The following is a 23,910-nucleotide window of genomic DNA, read 5'->3' as shown; positions in this document are numbered from 1 at the left end:
TTCAAAAGCATGTAAATGTGAATAGATAAATAGGTACCACCACGGTGGGAAGGTAACAGCGTTCCGTGTCTAGTTGCACTGGCCAGATGACCACGGAAACTGTCTTTGGACAAACGCTGGCTCTACGGCTTGGAAACGGGGATGAGCAAAGCCCCCTAGAGTCAGACATGACTGGACTAAATGTCAAGGGGAACCTTTACCTTTATGATTTTTAGTTACTGCTTTTTCTAATCTCTGTTTCTTTAGCTATTGATCACATTTTAAAAAGAGCAGGATTCTTTATCTTTAACAGTTGTATGTGGAAGAGGAAATTTTGGTGTTTGCATTAAAAACTTCCTCCAGTTGAAATTTCCTCTTCTGAGCAACTATTAGAGGAACCCTGCCCGCCTTTTCACCTGATCACCTCAGTATAAGACAAGTCTTGTTCTTACTTTTTTGTGAAAGACTTGTCCAAAAAATCCAAGTAAAAGTATCTACCAAATTAACACTATTCACACAATTTGTCTGATTTTAGCCAATGTAGAAATTAACTCCAAAGAGAAGTAATGGTTCAGAGGAAGATAACAGGAAAATGATAGTTCATATTGCTCCACTTCCTCCTGATGTTGGAGTTACAGTGAAGTCATCACTGAAACATTTATCTTATGGTTTTCATACCTGATAGACATCATACAGTAAATGACAGCTATTTGACAAGATGTAATTCACAGAAAATGACGCCTGTGGAATACAGATAAATTTCTGCACCACTTTTGTTCTGATGAGAAAACAGAATACTTTAATTAAATTACCATAGACTGGAGACAAAATCCCATTGTTATTTTCATTGTTATTTTCAGATCCATTGATCCACTGAACTTACATAAGTGTTGTCTAATAATAAAATTTGACATAAAATGGCCAGTTACAACTCCTAAAACCTCTGTGGGTGAACATGTTTGGTCCTTGTACCCATTTAAAGGCTGTTTTGAACACACAAATTTGTTTTTTAAAATCTAAACTCATTCCTTGTTTTTAAAAAAAGTTTATTTGTGGGCAGCAATAGTTTCTAAATGACCATGCTTCCTGATGTCAGTTCTCATAATGGACGTGTGCCAATATTAACATATTGGAGTACATGTTTTTTAATTGATCATAAATGATCTAGTGTTAGAGATGAGCAGTAAGGTTTCCAAGCTTAGTGAAAATGCTGAATTATTTAAGATAGTTTTAATTAAAATTGACAGTGAAAAGCTGCAGATGGATTAAAATGACAGACTGTTCTATATACGTAGGTAAGTGTAGAGTGGTGCACACTGGGGCAAAACTCCTGATTGTATGTACACACTACTGATAGTCTGGCTGAGTGACAAAGACAGGATCTTGGATTCATTATGGATACCTCTATTAAAATTGATTCAGTTATTTATATATTTAAGAACATTTTATACAACTTTCTGCTTTTTTGAAAAAATCTCAAAGCAGTCTGGAGTAAAAATAGTACAAGAACAATACAATCAATAAAAACAAATAATTGAAAACAATTTTAAAAAAATCCATAATAACTGAGAGTGTTAATTATCAAGGAAAACGTCTGGAAATGACCCATCAAAGAGGTTTTTAGCTAACAGCAGTAAGCCCCAACACTGGAAGTCCCAAAAATGTCTACTCAATGTAGCTTCTATAAAAAGGGCAAACTTCATGTTGAATCATTAGCAAAGCAACTGAAACTACAGTACAATGGACAATGTTGTAATATCTTAACAAATCTATCATGTGTCCATATGTGGGTTACTCTGTATAGTTCTCCAGTGACGGCGAACCTTTTTGAACCCGAATGTCCAAACGGCAACACAAAACCAAATTAATTATTTCAAAGTGCCAACGCTGTAATTAATCCTTAATACTCAGGTTTTAGTTTAGGAAAAAAAAACAGCTCATACAGTTGTCTGAAATAATCAACACCTTTTGTCTTAAAAGAAAAACAATAACAGAGATTTCAATGATACAAAAAAAAATTTTAATTGAAAAATAACCATCAACTCTAGTACACATAGCCTAAAGCCAGGTAATATATACAAACTTTAAAAATAATTATGTGCATGTATTTTTGATAAGGGATACTCAACTTGTAATATGATTATATGCCATGCTGAAATTGTATGGGGCAAGCCTTACTCCAGGTCCTTTCCCGGCTTCTACAGGTGTTGGATTAGTAAAAGTTAACCTGTATTAGGATGAGCAAGATAAACAAGAAAACTAAACTTGCTTAACACACTTTAAGCAACTCCTAAATTAGTGTCTTGGACTGCAAACACTGCATTAGGTAAAATTTTGAATTTGGCATGCTTTTGCACAATTAATTTGATTTTTGATGTATGTATGCTGATAATTTGTCAAACCTTGGTTTATATGCCATTAGTTTGAGAGCAACACATGCAGCACTCGGGTCATCTGTCAGTCTGTTTCTGTATCAGATTTGATACAATTCAAAGCTCAAAACAGCTGCTCGCAAGCATAAGATGACCCAAACAAAACAAGAAGAGCAATCCCAAGTGCTTTCATTGATTTAAAATTATTTGGCAGAGGAATCCACACTTTAAGGATTTCATTTTCAGAACTACCAACTGTTTTGTCCTTTGTCATCCCTTCACACTCTCTTCTCCAGTGTTGTATGCAGATTATAGAATTTATTTTTCCAGATAGAGCTTTTTTGATATTCCAATAGCTCCATTTCCAGATTTCCCTAAGCCTTGCAGTTTTCTGTTCAGTACACTGAAGTGTGCTGTAAAATCTGTAAAAAACATGAGGTTGGTAAGCCAGGCCATATCAGTGAGCTGTGGATATTCTTGCTCCTTTTCAGTCATAAACAGCCTAATTTCATTCAAGCAGGCTACGAATCTCTCCAGGACTCATCCTCTGTTCAGACCCTAGACATTATTGTACATAAGTAAAGTATTATACTGTGCCCTCATTGAGAAGTGCTTGAAACTGTTGAAAATTAAGAGCACGAGCCATGATGTAATTCACCATTTTTGTGACATCTCTGAGTATATCATCTAATTTTTTGCTGCTTTTCCTTGTACAAAGAGCTTCTTGATGTATAATACAATGAAACTGAATGACTGTATGTTTTGCTTCTTTAACAGAACTGTAAGAAACCAGATGTTACCCACACTATGCAAGGTGCCCGTCACTAGTAACTGAAACTACTTTTTCTGCTCTTATGTCTTGTGACAAAATAGCCTCCATCACAGCATTGTAGATATCTCTCCCTTGTGTTCTTCCAGGCAAAGACAACAGTTTCACCAGCTCCTCTCTCATGATGTCATTTACACATTTTGTCTGTCTGGTTCTTTATTGATTGGAGGAACTGACAGCTCTTTTAGAGGAAAGTCAAGTGCAAAATGCTAAACGGAATTAAATACACCCTATTTATAAAGCTTATTATGTACATTGAAATCCTGGACTTGTTTCCTCCAAAGTATACCACCCTCAGAAAAGCAGCTATATATAGGAGTGAAAACTTTTAAAGTACTGTATATATCTACATTTTGTACACTACATAAAGTGTATATACACATTTCACTTATTTGAAATGTAATGTTGAAAAAGAGTTTTACAGATAGCATGACTTGTCAGAAAGATAAGTAAAGAAAATTAAGTGTGGACTCTCACTAGAAGCTAAAATAACCAAACAAAGGGTATTGTACTTCAGAGGTATCATGAGAAGACAAGCTCACTGGAAAAGGCAGCAACTCAGGAAAAAGTGCAATGCAGTAGGAAAAGAGGAGGAGTGCACATGAGAGGATTGACTCAATAAAGAAAGCCACATTTTGTTTGCAACACCTTTTGTTTGGTGTTGCAGTCAAAGCAGGACCAGGAGCAGAGAAACTTGGATTCAGATTTGGGGAATAAACTATGATAGTCTTGCCTGCATTGGGCATGAGAAACAGAGAAACACGATTGCTACACACTTCAGACATCTAGTCCCAGGTGTGTCGGTTATCTTTTACTATGTGTTTGCTGTTAGCAAGACTCTGATAAATATTCCAGTTCTGCCCAGTTTAATTTAGAGTTGAAACAGAATCTTGAAATACTTGCTGTTCTCAGCAGAAACTGCAGAGCTAAATGCAGTGGAGATTAACTTTGGAAGGTTCCTTTTTGCATGGTTTTATGAAAGAGTCAAGTCTCTGTGTGTCTCTCACACACTTTGGAAGGTTCTTTTTTCATGGTTTTATGAGAGTCCCCCCCCTCTCTCTCTCACACACACACACACACATACACACACACACACTCATTAAATTTTCAACGATCAGTTGCTTGAGTTCAGTATATCCCCGTTTCCTCTCATAACATTTAAACAAGCTTGATAAATCCACCCCCCTCTCTCTGTGACCTTCCTTCCCGCCTTAATTGGAGCCTTCCCTCCTGCTTGCAGTTACGTCTGGTGGAAGTAGTAATTCACAAGCCGGATTGACTGCCGTGGGCTCTTCTACAGCAGTAAACAATAAAGCAGCCTTATCTCCAATCTCCAAAATAACTGATTTACAAGTGCTGCAACCAAGGAAGGTAGCAGGGATAGGTGGCTTACAATTGTGCAGTTTGAGGTTCAGCTACAGGGGTAGGGGGTAGTGATCCGGTGACATGGCTTGCGTGCCCACGGAGAGGTCTCTGCATGCAAGCGGTGGCACGTGTGCCATAGGTTCGCCATCCTAGGCACTTGTGCCTGGAAAAAGATAATGTAGAACTTCAAGAAGATGCTGGAAATGGCAACTGAAACAATGGTCCAGGGTAACTCCCTAACTGAGAACAATTGTGTTATTTTGGAGTTTTTAAGTTTAGAAAGAACAAGTAAGCCAGGGTATTATAGAGATATATACAATTACACATGGTGCAAAGAAAATTGGAGAAGTTCTTTCTCCTTCTTATACTAGAAATGGGTCAGCCAGTGAAGATAAATGGTGGGAGGTTCAGGACACATCAGAGAACCTGCTTCCACAGGACATAGTAAATGACCTCTACTAGGATGACTTTCCAGAAGGTTTAGGCAAATTTGTGGAGGATAAGGTTAACTTCTGGTCATGAACACTGCATTTTATCTCTAGCATTACAGAAACTGTACCTCAAAACCAGTTGCTAAGAGAATAAGCAGAGTGGGGTTATTGTATTTATATTTGGCCTGTTTGTACGTGCTCGTAGGCTTTCTATAAGTTGTTTAGCTACTATGAAAACAATGGTAGATGATAAGGGGTTTTGGTCTGACCCAGTAGGATGCTTCATGTGAGCTTGGTAGAGAGCTTTTGAATATGGAGATTGTGATGTCAATATAAGGGCCAAATAAGATGCTACTTATTTGGGGAAGCTCTTTTCCCTCTCACGCAATACCAGAACCAGGGGACATCCACTCAAATTAAGTGTTGGAAGAGTGAGAACAGACCAAAGAAAATACAGTATTTCTTTACCCTGCGGAACCCCTTGCCACAGGATGTGGTGATGGCATCTGGCCTAGATTCTTTTAAAAGGATTGGACAGATTTCTGGAGGAAAAGTCCATCGCTGGTTACAAGCCATGAAGAGGATGTATACTCTCCAGATTTAAAAGGAACGTACCTCAAAATGCCAGATGCAGGGGAGTGGTATCAAGAGACAGGCATCTAGCTGTCTCATGTGCTCCCAGTACATATGAATCCTCCACATAATTTTATGTGAATGAAATTTTACCACACATATAAGCAACTGGATTGCTCTCTGTTCACAATCAACTAAATGTGAACAGACATGGTGGCGTTGTAGGTTAAACCGCAGAAGCCTCTGTGCTGCTAGGTCAGAAGACCAATAGTTGTAAGGTCGAATCCATGCCACGGAAGGAGCTCCCGTCACTTGACCCAGCTCCTGCCAACCTAGCAGTTTGAAAGCATGTAAAAATGTGAGTAGATAAATAGGTACCATCATGGTGGGAAGGCAACTGTGTTCTGTGTCTAGTAGCGCTGGCCACGTGACCACGGAAACTGTCTATGGACAAATGCTGGCTCTATGGCTTGGAAATGGGAATGAGCACTGCACCCTAGAGCTGGACATGACTGGACTAAATGTCAAGGGGAACCTTTACCTAAAGTTCTCATATTTTTGTTCTCATGTTTCCTTATGAAGATGTTGTACTATCAGTGGGAATGAAAACAGAAGAAGACACATTTTACTGCCTGATGCAGTAATGTTGCTCTCCCAGACCCTGTAAACCAAGATGCAGATCAAGGCAGCCAAGTTATTTTGAACACAAGAATTTCTGCCCACCAGGTGGTGAAAATACAATAATAACAATTTGAAGAACTAACAACTATCAACACTCACAGTCACTCACCTGAGATAGCTGCCTTAGTTTGTCCAATGTTAGGGCCATACCCAAAGAAACTTTACTACATAATTAGCCAGAAGATAAAAGAAGCCACTAAGTTATGCAAAAGAAACTTCTATTCATTCATACTTATATGGGGAACTGAGTGTTCATTACCTGGAATATCTGCACACTCCCAAACCAAAAACAATCACAATTCTAGCAATGTGATATAACAAATACAGAATATTTGTTATAGTGAACACTTACTATACAATTTACAAAGATAATGAGCATATCACCCCCCAAAAAATCACAAAAACGTGTAACAAATCTTTGTTTCTCATTCAAAAAGCAACATTTATTACATCACCGAAACGATGTTGAGCCTACATGATCCATAGGGTCCTTTCCGGGTCTGCAGTTCAAACATTATGTGTCTCGTAATATGTCTGTCATCACATCCACTCTGGATTGTGCTGCAATGCAATTCCCAAAGCACTTCTGCTGAGATGCACAACTGATTGCGCAATTGCATAGTGCAATTCCTCGTTGTCAAGCGTAATGCCTAGTACATTTCCACCAGCATGACTTTACATTACCCCAGCATGAACAGGTACTGGCTGTTATATACTCACAGCTCAGTCATTTCAGAGAAAGTATTTTCAGGATGCCTGTGACAGCCACATAAATGAATACTTCTACCCTATGGCTTACAGAATGTGCACAATGCGTGCAGTTTTGACTAAGCCTGAACTAATTTTTGTTTCTTTGTTGGTAACTGATTGTCAGCAACACCTGCCTTTACTCCCCCACAAACATTTTTCAACTAAAATAATAATGGGTTTCAACAAATCTTGCACATTATGACTCAGAGTGGCTTAAAACAGCAATAAATATGTTTATCTCTTAGTGTTTGTTATGCTCACTTCAGCCAGATGTTGTTCTCTGTTGCCAATAAAGAAGACTGACCAGGAAGTGACTGAGTGTGCTGGTGCATCAAAACATAACGTATCCTCTGGTTCAGAGTGCTGTGTTTGTCCCATTGCACCTCCTGTTCCCTTTAGAGAAAGAGAAAAACACAGGGGAAATCCTTGAACATTCAGGATGTTCCATTTCTATCAACAGTGGCAACAGGTATACTTTTACACACTTTTAGCACACTTTGACCTGCTAAGAAAAGTGTATTCAGAAATCGCTGCCTCTAGAATGAGGTTTCTGAGTGTAATGGAACAAAAAGAGGCCTCTGAGTGTAATGGAACAAAATGGATGGGGGCAGGACATTTACAGCCAACAGATCTGTGAGTCTAATATCATTTGTAGTGCTATCTAAGGCAGAACTCAGAAATAAGTCTAGTTTAAACAAGGTTTGATTCCTAGAAAGTATACACTGGATGGCGCATCCACCAGATTCTAGTGACTAGAGTATTCACAGGCTTGATGTAATAAACCTTAGCTTCTCCCTCCAACATTTTCAAATTTTAACTATGAACACTGAAGTGAACACTGCAAACAGCAGCAGATGGATGGATGGATGGATCATGTCTGGGTGTTAATCGTGTTAAAATCTGCCATCTGATAAAGCCTCCTAAATCTACATTTTAGTAGGGGGTAAGCTAGTCCTGGGTGAGACCAGTGGCAGTGTTTGATCTGAGCTCACATTTCATGTTAGAAAGAGCAATAAGATCTGAGGCGAGGTAACAGTGAGAAAGGAACTGCCTCAGGCATGACATCATGCCTTTTACCACCCCACACCTCTTCAGCTCTGTGCATACTCAACACACTTGGTTTGTCTTGATCAGAATGAGACCCACACACCCAACCCACACCGAAACCCACACCGACAGAGATGAGAAACCCTCAGGAAACTGACTCGAGCTAAACTGTTCACTGATCTTTTTTCCCTTCATGTCAGCTGTTGCTGCTTCTGCTCTGAAACACAAGGCACTTAAACTGGCTGAATTCAACTGGGGTTTACTTGAAAACTCAACATTTGGCTTTCTTTACTTTTTAGAATTTAAAAAAATTAATTTGCTGCACAAGTACAGTTGGAGGAAAACGGGAAATATTTTTTAAAGTATTACTCTCCTAAGAAAATATTATGTGACCCATGTTTACCACTCCGGATTGTTTATCAGCCTGCATCTGGTAAGTCTCTTTTTCTGATCTTGTCTTTTTCAAAATGATATATTTGAACAAAGTTCATATTTTCCTTATGGATTCTTTACTAAATACAAGTTTAAACCCCAGTTAACATCAGCACAACTTGAAATCAACTAGGTTTGTTCTAGTTGCACTCTTAACTTCTGTAATGTATAGAACAGCTATTTCTCTTATATAACAGATTTTATGCAGAGATTAGTAGTAGGAAAGATTCTCATGTGCCACAATGTGCCAAAGAACAAAAGCTTATGTGCATGGAGACTTGGCTGAAATTCATCTTAATTCAAAAGACTCCACACTTCTAAGATCAGAGACCCATGACTTAACTGACGAGCTGCTGCTTCCACACACAACGTCTTGTATAGTGAATCACAGAACAGGTGGGGAGAGGATTTGTATGTTAGTTGTAGTCAAATGGTAGACCTTGATCTACTATTAGTTCCATGGGAGATCTGCACCAGATCAACAAAAGTATCTTCCTCCTCAACATTAGCAACCAAAAGACCCTTAGTTGCTGAAACTAAGAAGCTTGGGGCAATTCTATACATATACTGCACTTAACAGAACTTGGATGTCAGACTGCACATAGATTGATCATAGGATCAAATCACCCATGTCTGCTATATGGTAGGATTCTTCATGCATTTCTTAATGGGCTTGTGTGCATTAATTGGCTATTCCTTTACCTGTGCACAGAAAGGGACAGCTGAATCAGGGATGCAGTGTGATTTGTGGTGCAATCCAGCTCTCTTGGTATACATTGATAGGATATAAGACAGAAAAAAATTATGCCACGTTAGTCATAGGAGCATGGTCTGTTTTTCAGTAAGGAATGAGGATGAACAAGTTAGGCCAAAGACAGGTTTGAGGAGGGACTCAAAGAAAGAAAAATCCCTCTGGGACACAGAGGGATAGGATAATCTCCTCTATGATTTTTTAAAAAAACTTGAAACCTTGTTGTTTAGTCGTGAAGTCGTGTCTGACTCTGTGACCCCATGGACCAGAGCACACCAGGCCCTCCTGTCTTCCAGTGCCTCCCGGAGTTTGGTCAAATTCATGTTCGTAGCATCGATGACACTGTCCAACCATCTCATCCTCTGTTGTCCCTTCTCCTCTTGCCTTCACTCTTTCCCAACATCAGGGTCTTTTCCAGGGTGTCTTCTCATGAGATGGCCAAAGTGTTGGAGCCTCAGCTCCAGGAGCTGCCCTTCCTGTGAGCACTCAGGGTTTATTTCCTTCAGAATTGATAGGCATGTTCTCTTTGCAGTCCAGGGGACTCTCAAGAGTCTCCTCCAGCACCACAATTGAAAAGCATCAATTCTTCAGTGGTCAGCCTTCATTATGGTCCAGCTCTCACTTCCATACATTGCCACTGGAAAAACCATAGCTATGACTATGCGGACCTTTGTCAGCAAGGTGATGGCTCTGCTTTTTAAGATGCTGTCTAGGTTTGTCATCACTTTCCTCCCAAGAAGCAGGTGTCTTTTAATTTTGTGGCTGCTGTCACCATCTGCAGCAATCAGGGAGACCAAGAAAGTAAAATCTGTCACCACCTTGATATCTTCCCCTTCTATTTGCCAGGAGGTGATGGGACCAGTGGCCATGATCTTAGTTTTTTTGATGTTCAGCTTCAGACTATTTTTGTTTTCTCCTCTTTCACCCTCATTATGAAGTTCTTTAATTCCTCCTCACTTTCTGCCGTCAGAGTGGTATCATCTGCATATCTGAGATTGTTAATATTTCTTCTGGCAATCTTAATTCCGTCTTGGGATTCCTCCAGTCCAGCCTTTCGCATGATGTATTCTGCATATAAGTTAAACAAGCAGGGAGACAATATACAGCCTTGTCGTACTCCTTTCCCAATTTTGAACCAATCAGTGTTTCCATATCCAGTTCTAACTGTTGCTTCCTGTCCCACATATAGATTTCTCAGGAGACAGATAAGGTGATCAGGCACTCCCATTTCTTTAAGAACTTGCCATAGTTTGCTGTGGTCCACACAGTCAAAGGCTTTTGTGTGGTCAATGAAGCAGAGGTAGATGTTTTTCTTTGAACTCTCTGGCTTTCTCATAATCCAGTGTGTGTTAGCTGTTTGGTCTCCAGTTCCTCTGCCCCTTTGAAATCCAGCTTGTATTTCTGGGAGTTCTTGGTCCACATACTGCTGAAGCATGCCTTGGAGGATTTTGAGCATAACCTTGCTAGCGTGTGATGTGAGTGCAATTGTACAGTAGTTGGAGCATTCTTTGGTACTGCCCTCCTTTGGGATTGTGATGTAAGCTGATCTTTTCCAATCCTCTGGCTACTGCTGAGTTTTTCAAACTTGCTGGCATATTGAGTGTAGCACCTTAACAGCATCATATTGAGTGTAGCACCTTAAGAGCATCATCTTTTAAGATTTTAAATAGTTCGACTGGAATGCCATCACCTCCACTGGCCTCGTTGTTAGCCATGCTTTCTAAGGCCCACTTGACTTCACTCCCCAGGATGCCTGGTTCAAGGTCAGCAACCACACTATCTATTTGTCCAGGACATCCAAATCTTTCTGGTATAATTCCTCTGTGTATTCTTGCCACCTCTTCTTGATGTCTTCTGCTTCTGTTAGGTCCCTACCATTTTTGTTCTTTATCATGTCCATCTTTGCACAACATGTTCCTTTCATATCTCCAATTTTCTTGAATATATCTCTGGTTTTTCCCTGTCTATTATTTTCCTCTATATCTTTGCACTGTTAATTTAAGAAAGCCCTCTTGTCTCTCCTTGCTATTCTTTGGGTCTGCATTCCATTTTTTGTAACTTTCCCTATCTCCCCTGCATTTTCTTTCCCTTCTCCTCTTTGCTATTTGTAAGGCCTCGTTGGACAGCCACTTTGCTGTCTTGCATTTCTTTTTCTTTGGAATGGTTTTTGTTGCTGCCTCCTGCACAATGTTACTAGCACCCATCAAATTAAATGTCACACATAAAAGACACAAAGCCTAAAATCTGTTTTTAATGGCAGGAATTACTACAGCTCTCTGACACTGCCATTATTTGAAATTTTGTATGTATAAGGTTAAAATATAATTAAGGAGGTGCAGAAAAGCTTGCCTTGAAAATGAAAGTACATTTAGAAGTGTGGCTTGGAAATCATTTAGTACAGACATTCAAAACAATTGGCCAGCTCTCAAACTGAGGAAGGTCAATGAATTGTAAACATTCATGTCAGCTGAATTATATTTTGGTTACAAGTTGGATATACAGATATGACATACGCATGTCCAATAGTTCGCTCTTCTTTTTGTTCCAACATCTCGGTATTGCAGTCTTCAGCTTTTCCAAGATCCTGGGTTTTTAAACCTTTGTTGTTACAAGACTATATTAGTACAGATGCTGCAAAAATAGTGAGCCAAAACAAAATTCACTATCAGCATAATGGCAGTTTACTGGATTGTAGATTACAGACCTTTAGGGTTATAATATATCCAACAGCAGTACACTTTCCTATTGAAAAAAAAGTATTGACTCTTTAAGCATTTGGACCTGTTTATAGTTAGGAGGAAAGGAAAACCACCAGTAGCCCAGATGACCCAAGGAGCTGGGGATGGGGAAGACGAACAAACATGTTAGCCATCCTCCAATTACCCAGCACTTCACCAACCCTCCATGATTAAAAAAAAAAGAAGACAAAGACTGAATGAAAATTGTGATTATTTTAATTGCATATTAAAATACTGTAGTTCATAAAACATTGTGTAAGCTATACATGCTCTTATTATTTTTAATCATAATCTCACTGATGTTTCAAATGTCACAAAACATTAACCAGCAATAACTTGAATCCATTTGTGTACTGCTAGCCTGCAGCATATTCAGCCATAATATTACAATGTAGTTTACTTTTATTGGTGATGTTTAAACATATGCTTTTCATCCTCTTTAAGAGATACCAGTTGTTTATTTGTGCACAGCTTCCAGTTAGATAATGCATGAGTATGAGCACAAAGGGTTGAATCCCAGGCTTAGTATTAACAACTATAACAGGAGGACTCCACTTCAATGCCTTGATCTTTACCCTGGGGTGTCCTGCTGGATTCTGTTTTGCCCCCCCCATACTATTTAATATTTACATGAAGCTGCTAGGAGAAGTTGTCCAGAGTTTTGGAGCTGGTGCCACAAGTATGTGGATGACATCCAGCTCTATCTCTCCTTTCCACCTAATTCCTAGGAAGCTGCTCCTTGTCTGGCATCGATAATGGACTGGATGAGGGCAAGCAGATTGAAAATTAATCCAGACAAGACAGAGGTGCTCCTGGTCAATCAGAAGGCAGACTAAATTGTGTTGGATGGGGTTACCCTCCGCTTGAAAGACCAGATTTACAGTTTGGGAGTACTCCTTGACTTATCTCTGAGTCAGGAATCTCAGGTGTTGGCAGTGGCCCGGAGTACATTTGCTCAGTTAAAGCTAGTGAACCAACTATGCCCAGTGCTCAAGCCTGTCAAAATTTTCTCAAATTTTGCTCCTACAGTATCTTCTAGGATATTAGCTATTCTACCCCATTTTGTGTCATCTGCAAATCTGATAAATATTCCCTCCATTCCCTTATCCAAATCATCAATAAAAATGTTGAAGAGCACTGGGCCCAGGACAGAGCCCTGTGACACCCCACTTGTTACCTCCTTCCAGTCTGAGAAGAAGCCATCGATAAGTACTCTCTGAGTATGTCTTTAACCAACTGTGTATCCACTTGATAGTCATCAAGCTAGTGAACCAACTTGCCAATCAGAATAGAGTGGGGCACTTTGTCAAAGGTTTTGCTGAAGTCAAGTTATATTAAATTTACAGCACTTCCACTGTCTACCAGGGAATGTTCCCCAATCAAAAAATGAGATAAAATTAATCTTGCAGGATTTGTTCTTGACAAATCCATGTTGGCTTCTATTTATTACTGCATTGTTTTCAAGATGCCTGCAGAGTGGCCATTTTGTAATCTGCTCCAGAATTTTCTTTGAGATTGATATCAGGCTGACTGGTCTATAGTTCTCAGGTCCCTCTTTTTGCCCTTTTGAAGATAGGGACTAGGTACTGGTCCATTTCCCAGGCCGATTCAAAGTGTTGGTTATGACCCATAAAGCCCTATATAGATGGGTCTTGGCTATCACATGGATCATATCTCCCCATACTGTATAACTCAGGTCTTAAGGTCATCCAAGGAGGTCCTTCTCTCAGCCCTGTCACCTTTACAGATATGTTTGACCAGGACCTGAGAGCTGGCCTTTTCAGCGGTTGCTGCCAGGTTGTGGAATTCCTTCTCCTATGAGGATAGGTTAGCCCCCTCTCTCCTCTCTTTTTGGTGGCAATTAAAAATACTGTATTTTTATTCCAACAAGCATTTAGTGTTTAATATCTAATTTTAACATATGTAGCTACCAAAATACCCTGCCAACATACCCTTTTAAGTATGTTTTTAATGCTTTTAATTTGTTTATATGCAATGTTTTTAATACTACCTTGTTTAACCATTTAAATTGGCTTTTTGTATGTTCTTTTAAATTATTTGTGTAATGATTTGTGTGAGCTGTTTTGAGTACCACTGCCAGGAGAAAAGTGGCACAAAAGTGCAATAAGTAGCACCACACCTATGAAACTCCCTGCTCAGATAAACTCACCTGGCTCTCTCAGTGTAGTCTCACTAGCACCGGGAAGACCCTTTTATTTCCAAGGCAATTTAGGAATGGCTCCCATGCCTTTAAATCTTTGCATTATTTTATCTAGTATTAGATTTACTTTATTTTTTTCCTGCAGTATTTGATGTTTATTATCTATTTTTATGTTATACTGTATGTTATGTTATGAAAATGTGTTTGTATACTACAGACAGAGCTTGCGGTAATGGCCAATTTTTAAAAATACAGCGAATAAATCAACATTCTGAAATCCTGAGGGATAATTCTGTCTTTATCCTGATGACTATGGGTACAAACCCTGAGGCCCTTCACAAGTTTTTAGACTACTACGTGGTGGCGCTGCGGGCTAAACCGCAGAAGCCTGTGCTGCAGGGTCAGAAGACCAAGCAGTCGTAAGATCGAATCCACGCGACGGAGTGAGCTCCCGTCGCTTGTCCCAGCTGCCGCCAACCTAGCGGTTCGAAAGCATGTAAATGCAAGTAGATAAATAGGGACCACATTGGTGGGAAGGTAACAGCGTTCCGTGTCTAAGTCGCACTGGCCATGTGACCACGGAAGATTGTCTTCGGACAAACGCTGGCTCTATGGCTTGGAAACGGGGATGAGCACCACCCCCTAGAGTCGAACACGACTGGACAAAAATTGTCAAGGGGAACCTTAATCTTTACCTTTACCTTCTATAATTCCTGACAACTGGTCATGCTAGTGGGAATTGTAGTGCACCATCTAAAGGGTCACATGTTCTTAGCCCTGCTGTAGATAGTAGAAGCCAGAGCAATATCAGGACAAGGATCCATTACATATAGTTTCCACACTTTGTTAAATAGAAAATGAAACAAAAGGATACACTTGGACGGCAATATAGGATTGCATTGGACCACACTGGAAAGGGTCACTTCACTAGATGTAATCTCCTTTACAGTAACTCTTTTGGTCCAGCTCCAGAAAAATGACAGCTCCTAAGAGGATGATGATGGTGATATTCATCCATGTATGGACTTGAAATTAATAGGATATAAGTGCTGCATTTAGATGTTTCCACCCTAATTTCAAGATTTCGCAAAAGAACAGAGTTGAATGTCTGTACACACATAACAACATGGAAGTTATTGGGAGGGGATGAAGCCTTGTAGGAAGGTAGCTCAGGGAGAGAAATGTCGAAGGCCACAGACTATTCGATTTATGTGACATATACCATCAAGCTATTTCTGACTAATGGCAGCCTTAGTAAGTATATGACAAATATTAAACTGTTTTATGTATTTATTTATTTATGTATTGGACTTATATGCCGCCCATTTAGGCACGGTCTACTCTGGGCAGCTCACAACAGAGAATATAAAAACAATTAACATATAAAATAGTTATACCACCATTTACAGAGAATTAACAATTATTCAAGATGGAAAGCAAAAGATACTATGTGGTGCCCGGAGGGAAAGCCTGTCTGAATAGCCAGGCCTTCAGTTGGCTTTTGAAACTGCCCAGCGAAGAGGCCAAATGGATCTCAAAGGGGAGGTTGTTCCGCAGATGAGGAGCCACTGCCAAGAAGGCCCAGTTTCTTGATTTTTCTTTCCGGACCTCCCTCGGCATTAGGCTCCTCAGTTTCCCCTCCTGGCTAGATTGGGTGATACGAGTAGATATAGGTGGGAGGAGGCGTTCTACCAAGTATCGAGGTCCTACTAAACCGTTTAGGGCTTTGTATGTAATCATTAAAACTTTGAAATTAATGTGGAAGCGAACAGGCAGCCAATGCAAGGCGGCCAGAGTAGGAGTGATATGTTGATGTTTTCTTACCCTGCTGAGAAGTCTGGCCACCGCATTCTGCACCATCTGAAGCTTCCGCATCAATCTCAAAGGTAGCCCCACGCAGAGCACATTACAGTGGTCTAATCTCGAGATTACAAGTGCATGCACCAGAGTAGTGAGTGCCCCAACATCAAGATAGAGATGCAGCTGGGCAATCCTTCAAATACAGTGGTGCCTCGCTTAACGAGCGCCCCGTTTAACGATGAATCCGCATAGTGGTGGAGTATTTGCGATCGCAAAAGCGATCGCATTGCAATGTTTTAAATGGGGGGAAATCGCTTTGCGATGATCGTGAGGAAGTGCTTCCCCACGATCATCCCAAAGGCCCCACCAAAAGAGAGCCCCGAAGCACAGCTGATGGGAGGTGGTTTGCAGAGATTGCGGGGAAGCCAGCTTCAAAAACCCCCTGCCGACTTCGGCGCACGTGCGCATGCTCTCTCTCCCCCCCCCTCGCAACTCCAGCCTGGGCAGGGAGACTCTGGCATCAGTCTCCCTGCCCAGGCTGGACCTGCAAGGGGTGGAGAGAGAGAGGGAGCGCCGAACAGCTGATTGACGGCTCCAAAATGGCCGCCCGCTGTCTTGCCTCTCTTTAGAGGCACCGAAAATGGCGACTGGATGGAGAATTTTCGCTTAAAGGTGAGTTTTTTCCCCATAGGAACGCATTAAACGTGTTTTAATGCATTCCTATGGGGTTTTTTGACCCGCATAACAACGATTCCATACAGCGATGATTTTTTCGGAACGGATTATCGTCGCTATGCGGGGCACCACTGTATGGAAATAGGCAGAATGGACCACTGATGCCACCTGAGTTTCCATGGTGAGCGCTGGGTCCAGATGTATCCCCAAGCTGCCAACCTCATTCTTCGCAGTGAGAGTCCCCCTCCCCCAAAAGAGAGGGAGTTTCCCCAACTGCCGATGGTGGGTCCACCCACCCTCAGGACCTCCGTCTTGTTTGGGTTCAAACTCTGCCTATTTTCCTGCATCCATTGCAGTACAGTCTCCAAACAGTGCTGAAGGAACAGAACGGCACCCACTGTGGTTGGAGAAAAGGAGATGTAGAGCACACCCTCTCCACACTTTACTAATGAAAGAAACATTGGCGACTTATTTTTCTTTCTGGCAGTGCATGATATTTGCAAAGTTATTTGAATATCGTATTTTAAATCTGATATAATTTCAGCACAGATGGTTTCAACATCACAAGACATAGTAATGTTGTTCTCCAAGAACTTTGGATTGACTTGCCCCTTGGGGAGAAGGAAGAGAGACAGAGTACTGCAAGCATTACTTTTTAAAAGCCATTCCTGTGCTTATCTGTTCTTTTGTTTAAAAGTTTGAAAATTAATTAATAAGTTAACATTACTAACTATAGTACCATTTGTCTGTCTGTCTGTCTGTCTGATTTATAGGCCACTTTTCTCCTGATAAGGGGACCTAAGATGGTTCACAATACTGAAAAAATAGAATTAAAAACATAAGAAGTTACAAAAAAACACAACTAAACCACACACTAATTAGTTTTTATCACTTTTCATTATGTTTTTGCTGAAAACATAATAGATTAAAAGGAAAAAAGTATTTCAAAAGCTTCTCAAAATATTCTTTTAAAGTATCTAGCAAACTTTACCTTTAATTGTAATGCAGGCTTGGATTGCACACATGTAAATGCCAATTCCTCTACATTTGCTTTCTTAAAAGCTTATTTACTTTGAAGATGCCAATAAATTAACTCTGTTCCCAGTTGCCACATTCTTTTGAAATATAAATTTCCTATACCTTCTTTACAACTGAAAAAGTAACCAATTTTACAGGTGATTATCCTGTTCTTTGTATCTATTGTCATTCTGAAGATAAATCATCATTGCCCAGCATCCAGGTTTTCTTGAACAATCCCGTCGTCATCTAAGTCATTTAGTCGTCTAGTCATTTAGTCGTGCCTGACAATCCCAGCTCCCATTAAAAAACATCAAAGGAACAATTTTCATCCATCAGTTTATCTATTGTCTGCCATTTGGGTCATCAACGACCTATTTGCCATTTACTTCTTTGATCATCAGATATGAGAGTTGTTGCCCTAAGCTTCTTTACTGATTGATAGCTCTACTCACTGAAGACTCAGAGCCAAGAAATAATTTAAAAATCAAACCAAGAAGGAATCCTAAGAAGTACTGGGATATAAGGAACTTGAGAAAAGTAATTCAGCTCTTTATGGAAATGTCACGTTGTTCAGTGAAGCTTATGTGTGTGTATGTGCTGTCAAGTTGGAACCACCTTACAGCACCTCTAATAGAGTTTTCAAGGAATGTGATATATTTAAGGAGTGGTTTTCACATACTTTTCAAGGTATGTTAGCTATTTAAGGGGTGGTGTTACTAGTTCCATACTTCCCACCCAAGTTTCCATGGCTAAGTAAAGATTCCAACCAAGGTCTCCTGAGTCCTACTCTGTCACCCTATTCACTACACTACAATGGGTATCAAAGGGGTTTAGTTAATTCCTATGTGTTTGTGTGTAGAACTGCAGCCTGTTGAATTACCTCCGAGTAAATTATGCTTAAGATTATGCTACAAAAGTTGACCAGCTCAGTGTTCTAGAGTGGTGGTTCTTAACCTTTTTGAAAGAAATGCTCCCTTGAGCCATTGAGGAAGTTATCATCGCCCCCCTGCCCACAGTGGCGCAGCGGTGGCACCACATCCGCTGCCAGCACCAACTGCTCTGGATCCGCCTGCTGGATCTGCTGCCAGCACCACGGCTGCAGCCACCTTCTCAGGTTTGGCTTGCTCCATCGCCCGCATATCACCCCCTTCTGTTCCTTTGCCCCCACATTGCCCCTTTTCATTCCATCGCCCCCCTGAAAAATGAAATCGCCCCCTGGGGGGTGATATTGTCCAGGTTAAGAACCACTGTTCTAGAATATCTGCTTACAGAGACAGTAGTCTGGTTTCCACTGTGTCTCCTGAGAATACAACCAACCTGTGAAGCTTTGAGCAATATCCTAGAGCACCAACTGAAGGAAGGGCTGATAAACCACTCCCAGCACTTTATAACCAGAAAACCCTGGGAAGGATCACCATGTCAAAATCAATTTAATGGCACAACATTATATTTATTAAAACACATGTAAGAGTCTACTGCAAAAGTTGTCCATGATAGTATTTCTGTAATTTTCAGGTCTGTCACTTCTTGATTGCTGAGATAGGGAACTTTTAGCCCTCCAAATGTCAACACCCTGAAGCCTCAGCCAACATGGACCAATAGTAAAACATGATCAGGACTGTTGTTCCAAATGTTTGGAAGGCCTACTTTACTCCCTTTTCTGAGCTGTATCTGGATATAAGTGCACAGTTTTAGCTTGGTAGCTTAATACTGTAGATAGAAGCAGACATCTACCTCAGAGGCAGTTACTCTACTGCAATAAATCAGGTGTTAATCAAGGTTTTCAGTTTAAAGCTATGTGGTAGTCACACCATTTTGGATTTCGTGTGCATCCTCTTGGGACAATTTAAATCCATTTTAAGCTGTATTGTATATTGGTCAAAAGGGGCTACATGACTTTTAAACTTCTTAAAATAATTGCATTTGAGGCTTTGTCTTGTGCCTCCCCTTGTGCTGGCATGTGTGTTTGACTGTGTGGGGTTTCTCAAGTAATGGATTCCACTTTGAAATAAATTTTAAAATATAAAACAAATATTAAAAATAACACCACCAGTGGTAGCGGCAAGTGTAGGTTTGCCAGATACATGGGTACCAAAAGGAGGACACAGAAACCCAAAGGGGTGGTTGTGACAATGGTTTTGTTAAAGCATATAGGGGCAGGGCGTTGGGGGCCGTTGAGTGTGAACGGGGGAACATCAGAGGGGCCTACCTCAATAGCATCAATGGATCGGTTGTACCAATCGGAGAGCTCTAAAGGAACCGGCCAGGATGGTAGTCCGAGTCGTCCATGAAAAGGGAAGAAAGAACAAATCCAGCAATCTGGTAAAGCTGCATGGCGGATAACTTCCTGATGTAAGCGAACCATAGTGTTGTCCTCAAAGGAAACCCCCCTTAGGAAAGCCCCTACAAACAACAGATAGAACAATGGAGATCCCATAATTGTTCTTGTAGTTTAATAAAGTCTATTCTTCCGGAGGCAACCAGGGCTGACGCTGGAACAGGAAACGGAGACCGTTGATGCCTTTCACCGCCCACTGATCTCGTGAGAGGCGTCGGAGTTCTCTGGGATCAGGAGGAGGGGCAGGAGGAGGAGGGAGAAAGTCCTGAGGTGGAGGGGCCGGTTTGATGCGGGTATAGTGAATCCAAGCAGCGTTGCCCTCAATGTTTACGCACGATGGAGTCGTAAGCAAAACCTGAAACGGACCCTTCCACCTCGGTGCTAACGGCAACTCGGAAAGAGACTTCGTATAGACCCAGTCTCCTGGCGAAAAAGGATGGAGGGGCTGATCGATCGTCACAAGGTATTTCTCCAGCAGCTGGCTGTGGCTCTCCTGTAAGAGTCGGGACATGCCCAATAGATAGTTACGCAAATCCTCCCCCCCTTTCCTGGGCAATTGGGAGTCACCGTTAGGGAGAGTCAACCCATCCCAGTCCAGTTTCCTGCATCATCTTTCTAAGATGGGATTTCAGAGTTTGATTCAGGCGCTCGACTTGTCCGCTGCTCTGCGGTCTATAAACGGCGTGCCGTTTCCAGTCTATTTCTAGATATGTGGACACTTGTTGGACAACGTCTGCAACGAAATGGGGCCCATTATCTGATGAGATCCCTTCCCACGGGATCCCATGACGCAGGATGATGTCGTATAGGAGGGCACGAATGACTTCCTTAGCTTGTTCTGTCCTAGTGGGGAAAGCCTCAGGCCATCCTGTAAGGGTGTCCACAAAAACAAGGCAATACTTGTATCCGCGATGCGGCTTCATTTCAGTAAAATCCACCTGCCACTTTGCCCCTGGCCAGAGACCTTTGGGCTGCGTTCCCATGGGCCCTCGTCGGAGTCCCGTATGGGCGTTATTCCGACAGCAAATCTCACAGGCATCTGATACTTCCTGGGCCACTGTATGAAGGCCGTACCCAGACGCCCAGGGACTGATACTATCGAGCATAACTTGGAGACTAGCATGAGTACGTCTGTGGAGTTCCCACATGAAATGTCTCGTGAGTTGTTTTGGCAGTATGATCTTCCCATCCTCTGTGTACATCCACCCATCTTCACCTACTTTTCCCTTCTTTTCCAACACCTCTCTCCTTTCCTTCTTTGAGTACTGGGGAGGTTCCGGTAGACGTACTACCGGAGCCGGAAGTACAGCAAGAGCCTGATAGATTACTGGGGACTCTTCTGCCACCCGGCGTGCAGTTTCATCTGCCAGTCTATTTCCTTCACGTATTCTAGCGTCGCTCTCTCTCCCGTGCCTCTTTACATGCACCACAGCCACTTTGTAGGGCAACTGGACTGCTGCTAGCAAAGACTGAACCTCAGCCAAGTGCTTAATGTCCTCCCCCTCTGCAGTTTTGTATCCCCTATTTCTCCAGAGCCCCCCAAACGCGTGGAAAATTCCAAAAGCATAACGGGAATCGGTGAAAATATTTACCTTTTGTTTAGTGGCCAATTCCAGTGCTCTAGTGAGAGTGATTAATTCAGCCTTTTGGGCAAAGGTGCCTGGTGGAAGGGGACGAGCCTCTACAACAGAGGACTCAGTCACCACCGCATATCCTGCCATGCGTATGCCATCCCGAACCAGGCTACTCCCATCCACGAAGAATGGTAAGGGGGAATCCGAGAGATCTTTCCGACTAGAGTATTCTGTTTCAATGGTATGAATGCAGTCATGTAAGACTGGTGTGCAATCTGTGGAGGGGGAAGGGAGTAAGGTGGCGGGGTTGAGGCATGAGCTGGTGACAAGCCGTAAATCAGGGCTGTCCAGGAGCTGCGCTTGATATTTACTGATGCGCATGTTTGAAAGCCAGAGGCCTCCCTTTTGCTCCAAAACTGTAGTCACCGCGTGCGGGACATGTATGGTAACTAGGGTGCCTAGAGAGAATTTCTGAGCCTCTTTTGCAAGGAGGACAGTTGCCGCTACCGCTCGGAGACAAGACGGCCATCCTTTGGTCACATTGTCCAGTAATGTCGACAGATATGCAACTGGCCTTCGCCAGCTGCCAACCTGTTGGGTGAGGACACCCAGTGCCATACCTTGCCGCTCATGCACAAACAGTTCAAATGGCTTCTCTGGATCCGGCAGCCCTAAGGCTGGAGCGGAGAGGAGCCTCTGTTTTATACTTTCAAATGCTTGCCTCATGACTGGAGTTACCTCCACCTTCCTACTGTCCCCCTTTAGTGCTTCAAAAAGAGGTCGTGCCAAAACTGAAAAATTCGGAATCCAAATTTTACAGAATCCCGCCATGCCCAAGAAAGTACGCCATTCACGTTTGGTGGTTGGGAGGGGAACTGCACATATGGTCCCTACTCTATCCTCCGTCAACTTCCTATGTCCTTTCGAAATCAAAAAACCTAAGTAGCTAACCTCCTCCCTAGCTACCTGAGCCTTGTCCTGTGATACTTTAAACCCTTCGTACCCCAGAAAGTTGAGAAGATCAATGGTAGCCTGAATGCAATCATTCTGAGTTACCGCAGACAACAGAAGATCATCCACGTACTGTATCACCCGACAGATCACCTTGGGAACCCACAGCCTCAAGATTTTGCTAAGGGCTTCCCCAAACAAAGTTGGACTATTTTTGAACCCCTGGGGGAGGACTTGCCATGCATACTGGCCAGAGGGGATCCCTGGGGTCCCTGGGGGGGTCCTCCTATGTGAAGGCAAAGATGTGAGATGAGCCCGGGTCAAGGGGTATGGTGAAAAAGGCATCCTTCAGGTTGAGACATGTGAAAAAGGCATGAGATCCAGGGATTAGGATTACCAACGTGTAGGGGTTAGGGACCACCGGAGAGATGTCCCGTGTCACCTCATTTACTGCCCTTAGGTCCTGCACCAGGCGGTACTTCCCTTCTTTCTTGGGGACCCCCATGATGGGAGTGTTGAATTCCGAATGGCATGGGGAAATGAGCCCTGCTTCTAAGAGTGTTTTAAGGACCTTCTGGAGTCCTAGTTTTGTTTCCAATTTGAGGGGATATTGCCGAATCCGTACTGGGCTCCTGTTCGGTTTTAGTTCTACCACAATAGGGTCTGCCCTCTTTGCCCTGCTTGGCGTGCCATCAGCCCATACCCAGGGGACTACTTGGCCTATTACTTGTTCCAGGAGTGGATCTGTAGTTCCTGGAGCAGCTCTGGGACCCTTAAGAGTAAGTATGAATGCAGCTGCAGCGGCGTTCCCTAATGCTAGTCTACAGCCTTCTGGGCTAAATTCGAGTTTTGCCCCCAGCTTCATGAGGAGGTCTCATCCCAAGAGGCTGACGGGACATTTTTGGATGAAAAGAAATTCATGGTCTAGGATGGATTTACCCATCCGTTCTTTCATGGGGGGAAGGAAGGGGACCTTTTGAACCCCTCCTGAAGGATCTACAACATTCCAGGATGGACCGCCTGGCACTGGTAACATCCCGTAAGGCCGGGTAGAGAGGACTGAATGGGTAGCTCCAGTGTCAACCAGAAAGGGAATGGTTTGACTGCCCACCATAAAATTCACCATGGGGTCTCGAGGTGGGAGGTGGAATACCCCAGGGTCCCATCATGGGTGCCCTGCTTCCACCTCCAGGGCATATGCCGCGCCTGAATGGGGTTGCTGAGGATACTGTGGGCGATTGGGACCCGGGGCTGGGGGCCCCTGAGGTTGTTGTGAGTTCCGGTAAGGGCACATGTCTGCCCAGTGTGTGGGATCTAGACAGATGTGGCAAGCTGACTGCATCCTATGGGGATGTTGAGGACAAGAGCGCGCCCAATGAGTCAGGTCTCCGCAAATTCTGCACTCATTGCCTCCCGGGAAGGGACCAGCCGGGGGGGGCGTGA

The 23,910-nt window shown here is 42.3% G+C and overlaps 1 protein-coding gene across 1 annotated transcript in view; it reads left to right on the top strand.

The window, feature by feature from the left end:
• Positions 1 to 8,353: 8,353 nt before the first annotated feature.
• Positions 8,354 to 23,910, top strand: part of RHOH (ras homolog family member H) — a 28,410-nt gene continuing 12,853 nt past the window's right edge. Inside the window, exon 1 of the mRNA XM_020786238.3 lies at positions 8,354 to 8,460. The gene's annotated coding sequence lies outside the window, so the exon portion shown is untranslated. The remainder of the gene's footprint in view (positions 8,461 to 23,910) is intronic.

The sequence above is a fragment of the Pogona vitticeps genome, chromosome 5 (assembly GCF_051106095.1).
Source record: "Pogona vitticeps strain Pit_001003342236 chromosome 5, PviZW2.1, whole genome shotgun sequence".
NCBI classification, from domain to species: Eukaryota; Metazoa; Chordata; class Lepidosauria; order Squamata; family Agamidae; genus Pogona; species Pogona vitticeps.
This window is presented reverse-complemented; position numbering and strand designations above follow the sequence as displayed.